At 37.1% G+C, this 6306-nt stretch overlaps 1 long non-coding RNA gene and 1 other non-coding gene across 2 annotated transcripts; one reads left to right on the forward strand and one right to left on the reverse strand.

Annotated features, from left to right (window-relative positions):
* Window positions 1-2795: 2795 nt before the first annotated feature.
* Window positions 2796-2869, forward strand: trnai-aau (transfer RNA isoleucine (anticodon AAU)). Its single transcript has one exon. It is a non-coding gene; the product is annotated as a tRNA-Ile (tRNA).
* Window positions 2870-4371: 1502 nt separating this feature from the next.
* On the reverse strand, window positions 4372-6306 carry LOC145659491 (uncharacterized). The gene is made up of 3 exons (XR_014125713.1): window positions 6072-6306; window positions 5281-5311; window positions 4372-5013 (listed from the first exon to the last, which is right to left on the reverse strand). It is a non-coding gene; the product is annotated as an uncharacterized LOC145659491 (long non-coding RNA).

Here is a 6306-nt window from a genome sequence, read left to right on the forward strand (position 1 = left end):
TGTATTTATTTCTATTTGTTTTTTTATCTATGTTATGTCAGTGGCAGCTCAGATTTCTTCATAGGGCCCCACACAGGCTTGGGCCAGCCCTGGTATCACAGTGTCGTGCACTGGAAAACCATCAAGCCTGTTGATTATGCTACCAGTGTTGTTCATGTAACTGTGCAAATAAACTGCAAACACAATTACTTTTAGAAGTATCATCCAGTTTGTTTTCACAATTCCCAAAATGTAATGAATCACAGCCAAAAACTACATTCTATTAATACAGAACGTTTATGAAAGTTAATTTAATCTAATTAACAATAAATGAACAGTCGAATATTATAGTTCAAACAGTCCAATAGCTGTAGTAATGGCTTAACTCATTTTGCTTATTTAGAGAGAACGATAAATTTGAAAACCCACAGGTTTGTAAATTTGGGTCTCTAAATCATACAAAAGTAGGTTTTCTATTGCTGAACAGTTAGCTAGCTAACAAAGTACCAGCACCTAAACGATCAAAGTTTAAAGCTGAACAATGAAATGGTTCCACAAGGAATGGTTTATAGCCCCGAATTTGACACTTGCTGACACTTGACACTTGCTGACCCCAACTGCTAACTAGCTTATCTCTGTGATAAAGCGATACAATCTTTAGCAATGAGGACATGAATAAAGTATCCTTTACAATTTTCACAATATTGTGAAAATTTAATCTGCTGGCATTGGAGGTTATTAAATATTCACAATATCAATAATAATTCCTTGGTTCACAGAATCAGACATTACATTTTTGCTGTTATGGCAGCTGTTATAAAGATCATATTTATACAGAACCCTGTTCAGTTACTGCTAGTATTGAGGCACCATTGCATAACTAATAGCGGTACAGAGACAGAAACATCATGTGTTCAGATGAATAACTATGAATGTGTTAGATGAATAGTGCAGATTAGAATCATATCAAGTTCAAGTTCAAGTTCGGTTTATTCGTCACATACATAGTCATACACAGTATAACACGCAGTGAAATGGTGGAGGGTGCTCTGTCCAAACTGAGGAAGAGAACCAGGGTTGCATAGAGAAAAAAAAAAAAAAAAAAAAAAAAAAAAAAAAAAAAATATATATATATATATATATATATATATATATATATATATATATATATATATATTATATGTATGTACAAAAATATAATAACAATATATGTATATTATGATTATATACACAATGTACAATGTATATGGTTGGGTATATATGTACACAATATATGTACACAATCTACAGAATGTACAGATCCATTTTGTATAATACCATATCTACAGTCTATACCATATCTATCCATCATGTGTTCAGATGGCCAGCAGTGTGCTGTAAAATATACATTGTCAGATATTAATGTCTGCTCTGGATGTGTGTGGGAGAGTCTGAGAGAGGTTTGCATTTGTGTGTGTTGCCTGACTATGAGTGGGAAAACCATATAAAGGTAAAAACATTACCTCTGCAACAAGGATCTCTTCTATTTGAAGGAAAGGTTTAAGTTAGACACAGTCTCCACAGAGAAAGTTAAATCTGGTTTGTGTTAAGACCAGTTGACATATCAGTGGTTTATCACTGATTATGTCTGCCACTGAGATACCACAAATTAAGGACTCCAGATTCCAAGACATAGAGTTGTGCAGTGTGAGCCATACATCAATTTGAAAACTTCAAAAGTCACGTAATGTGTGCATGGCATAAGCATATCAGCAGCAGGTCCCAAAAACATTTGCTATCAGAAATGATTTCATCATTAAAAAAAACCTACAAATTCTAGACTTGAGAATGTGAGCATTAATCCCACTAACATTCACATACTAAAAGAGCACTCTACCACTTGAGCTAGTTCTCCTAGAGTGGGACTTGTTTGCAGATCGGACAAAAGCTGAAGACACAGTGGAATGGCAATTCTCTAGGAGATCATACCAAATCCTGCATCCACCCTAAATATTTCATCTAGCTGTGAAGTCAAAAAAGCTTATTCCTGAAATGGCAGGAATAGTTCTTGCAGATTCTGATATGCTATGCAAACAGTATAAAATGTGAGCTATGTTAGATCTGGCAGCCATTGGCTCTAACTGTCTCTTTTTAATGAGTTAAGCAATGCTTACAGAATTACTTTCTATGGCTTCAAATACTTCCAAGAATTAAACCTTGCAGAGTTCTGTAGCTAGACACATTGTCTCTGTAGGTTTGACATGTTCATTTGACAAACTAGCTAAAATAGCATCTTTTGGTTTGATTAAATTGCCCCTTAGACCCAGACAAAAAATTGCTCAAAATCTTTCTGCTTTTTCATGCAGCAATGAGCCAGATTTCCAAAGAAAGAGGAGGTATGGTTAAAGCTAGAAACAAATGCCCACTCTGTGCTCAGGCAGAAAATCTGATATTTTAAATATGTCCCTAAAAGGTTTATATTCCTTGGCTCACAGAATCAGACATGACATTTTTGTTGTTATGGCAGATTTCATGGTGTAATAGACAGCACTATGTAACTCGCAGCAATAAAGCTCAGTGGACTTTGCAATTGATGATTTCGTCACTGTGTACAACTGCAATGAATTGCTCTTTAACAAAAGCTTCTGCACATTTGCTTTTGAAGTTTAATTCAAAAGTTGGCTGCAGAATAACCATTTGTCAGAGGGAACAATATGTGTCAACTTTCACCTATGCTCGGTCGAAAAGTGGCCGTAATCTTGTTGACACCAAGTCTACAATTTCATAGAAAGGTTCCCTTCACAGCTGCACCGAGAACTGGGAAATAAACTAAGAAAGGCCAATTAGCTCAGTTGGTCAGAGCGTGGTGCTAATAACGCCAAGGTCATGGGTTCGATCCCCATATGGGCCATGTGAGTTTTGGCTGATGAATGACCCCTTGTCAACAAACCACCTGTTGCAAAAAGGGCACCTGTTTGAACTTGTGTTGCTTATAACATTGCTTGTAAACCACAATCTGCTAAGACATGTTCCAAGTACAGGAAAGTGAGATTATGTTCTTTATTACACAACCTTACCCATGGATTTGTGCTTGTTTACAAATTTTGGACATTGCGGAGAAAAGTATGAAATCAGAGGGACTCTGGCATTAGTGTAAGGCTCTCGATCGCTGTGTGAATTGGTCAAGGAAGCCATTCCAGAGGCATGCAGATGACCTGCATCCTCCCCATCAAATTATAGCAAGTTAGGTGTCTGGCAGTGCCAGGGAGTTCAAATCCTTTAGTCTGAAATGTGTTGGGATATGATTATGCCTGCCACTGAGATACCACAAATTAAGCACTCCAGATTCCAAGACATAGAGTTGTGCAGTGTGAGCCATACATCAATTTGAAAACTTCAAAAGTCACGTAATGTGTGCATGGCATAAGCATATCAGCAGCAGGTCCCAAAAACATTTGCTATCAGAAATGATTTCATCATAAAAAAAAAACTACAAATTCTAGACTTGAGAATGTGAGCATCAATCACACTAACACTCAAATACTAAAAGAGCACTCTACCACTTGAGCTAGTTCTCCTAGAGTGGGACTTGTTTGCAGATCGGACAAAAGCTGAAGACACAGTGGAATGGCAATTCTCTAGGAGATCATACCAAATCCTGCATCCACCCTAAATATTTCATCTAGCTGTGAAGTCAAAAAAGCTTATCCCTGAAATGACAGGAATAGTTCTTGCAGATTCTGATATGCTATGCAAACAGTATAAAATGTGAGCTATGTTAGATCTGGCAGCCATTGGCTCTAACTGTCTCTTTTTAATGAGTTAAGCAATGCTTACAGAATTACTTTCTATGGCTTCAAATACTTCCAAGAATTAAACCTTGCAGAGCTCTGTAGCTAGACACATTGTCTCTGTAGGTTTGACATGTTCATTTGACAAACTAGCTAAAATAGCATCTTTTGGTTTGATTAAATTGCCCCTTAGACCCAGACAAAAAATTGCTCAAAATATTTCTGCTTTTTCATGCAGCAATGAGCCAGATTTCCAAAGAAAGAGGAGGTATGGTTAAAGCTAGAAACAAATGCCCACTCTGTGCTCAGGCAGAAAATCTGATATTTTAAATATGTCCCTAAAAGGTTTATATTCCTTGGCTCACAGAATCAGACATAATAATGCCAATGTCAGGGGTTTGATCTCCATATGGGCCATGTGCTTCTTCCTGGAAGATTTTTTAAACCATTTTCAATAATGGCACCACTTTGAACCAGATACCTTTTTCTCTTCTGACAGCTCCACAGTTGCCTTGTGAAAAGAATACAGTATAGACAGGCACCCACAAACATTACTGTACACATCAGAGGTCAGCGCAGGAATGTCAGTTTGTAAACCCGCCAAATCTGCCCCCACAGGCTCCCTGAGTTCTATTAATCGCTCCAACACCTTGTTTCAACCTCAGTTTCTTTTTTTTAATTTTCCCATATCCTCTTGAGCGAGGTCCAACATCTCCTTTAACAATAAAACAGTAAACGTTACACATGTAGCAATATAAAACAATATGTAAACAATGTGAAAATAATGTTACTAGCTTTGGCAGTTGTGCTGCTTCTAAAATAGCCCACCAGCTTCCTTGACGTTCTACAAATGTCAGATAGCACTGGGGTTATTTCAAGAGCCTTTTTAACAACTTTATTCAGGGTGTGAGCAATGCAGAGCGCATGAGGCAGCTTCAGCTATTTGCCACAGGCAGTCCTATTAGATGTGCCATCAGTAACCAGACATGTGACTTTATTTTATTCCCCATTCTTCCATAAGAGAGGATTTCACACAGGCCAAATTTTCAGCCGTATGCGCCCGCAGGAATTTCACAACACCAAGTAGTGTAGACTTCAGAAATGTGTTGTCATCTATAAAATAGCAGGTCACAGCCAAGAAGGCATCCACATTAAGAGATGTCAACATGTCTTCTGTCAAACTCATTGCAGGAACTTTCTGGACCTCAGCTTTGGCCTTCTCTTTCTCTTGTTGACATTTGGCCTCAACCATGGCCTTTGCAGTCTAAAGGGAAGGAAGAAAATAATTATATATTTTTTTAATACTACTCTCATAATGTATCCATGTCACCACACATACCTTCCTAGTTGGGAGAATATAAGTTGAATCCAATTTTGCTACCAAGTCCCTGAAGCTTTTATCCTCAACTATGCTAAATGGCTGTGTGTCTCTAACTATCATGGGGACCAAAGCCTCATCCAGCTCTTCCTTTCTGGTCACTGCTTTGTAAAGATTAGATTATACTTTGTCACCAAAAAATATAGTACTCACCAATGAAATTCACTTTATAATCCAATCCAAACTGCAAATAACATGTAAGGTGCAGAGAATAATGCAATATAAATATTTATGTATATACAGTATATACACATTTTATATACATGTGCATAATAACGTTAACACCTTGTGACAACTGATAAATAAGCCAAATGACACTGGCAAGGGTGACAGTAGGAAAAACTCATTGGAGTTTAACACTAGATATCTGAAATTGTACACATGGCACAATGATTATTCAGTATTCAAATTGAAGTAGACTCTTGGGACTAGACATCCATTTACACCCAGGCTTATTTGTCCATCATTTAGGTTCCATTTGAGCTCATCTAATACAGAAGAAAATGTAAAAAAACCCAACATAAAACGCCTTTGATTTTTTTGGTGTAACGTGTCTATTGATGCTGGTGATTCAGCTTCACTCATGCTCTACATTTCCTGATTCACCAGGGTCTTGTCTAATAAACTGAACAGTTTTGAGCATATACATGAAATGACTAAGTAGCTACACAATGTTTTCCAGTAAGTGTCCTAGTCTTCCTAGTCAAAAACCTCTCCAAATGCAGACAAAGTCATCAATCACTATACATCAAGTTTTCATGTTTCTTTTTGATAAAACATCACAGTAAGTTACTTTAGTAAGTTCCACAACAATATTAGCTTCATAGCATCATTGTTAGCATCATTAGGGGAAAATACTGTAGCTAATACTGTAAATGCTGTGGAAAATATTGTAAATGCTGTAATATTGTAAAGAAGTAGTATACTTTCTCATTTATACTTACAATTTGTAATAGGATTACGAATTTTTCCAGCAGTGAATGGAAACATCCAGTGATTTGCTATGCAAACCTCGAAGCTAGTCCATGCTAGCAGCCATGCTAGTCCATGCTAGCAGCACCCAAACAACTCCACATAAACTTCAGTTAAACTAAGCCTCTTCCTTTCCATGATGTCCAAAAGTATTGGCGATCAAATCATTCTTACAGTTGTACGTCAAACCCATGCGCTAGGCTATCT

This window comes from Electrophorus electricus, chromosome 10 (assembly GCF_041902795.1).
Source record: "Electrophorus electricus isolate QZ-2024a chromosome 10, ASM4190279v1, whole genome shotgun sequence".
NCBI classification, from domain to species: domain Eukaryota; kingdom Metazoa; phylum Chordata; class Actinopteri; order Gymnotiformes; family Gymnotidae; genus Electrophorus; species Electrophorus electricus.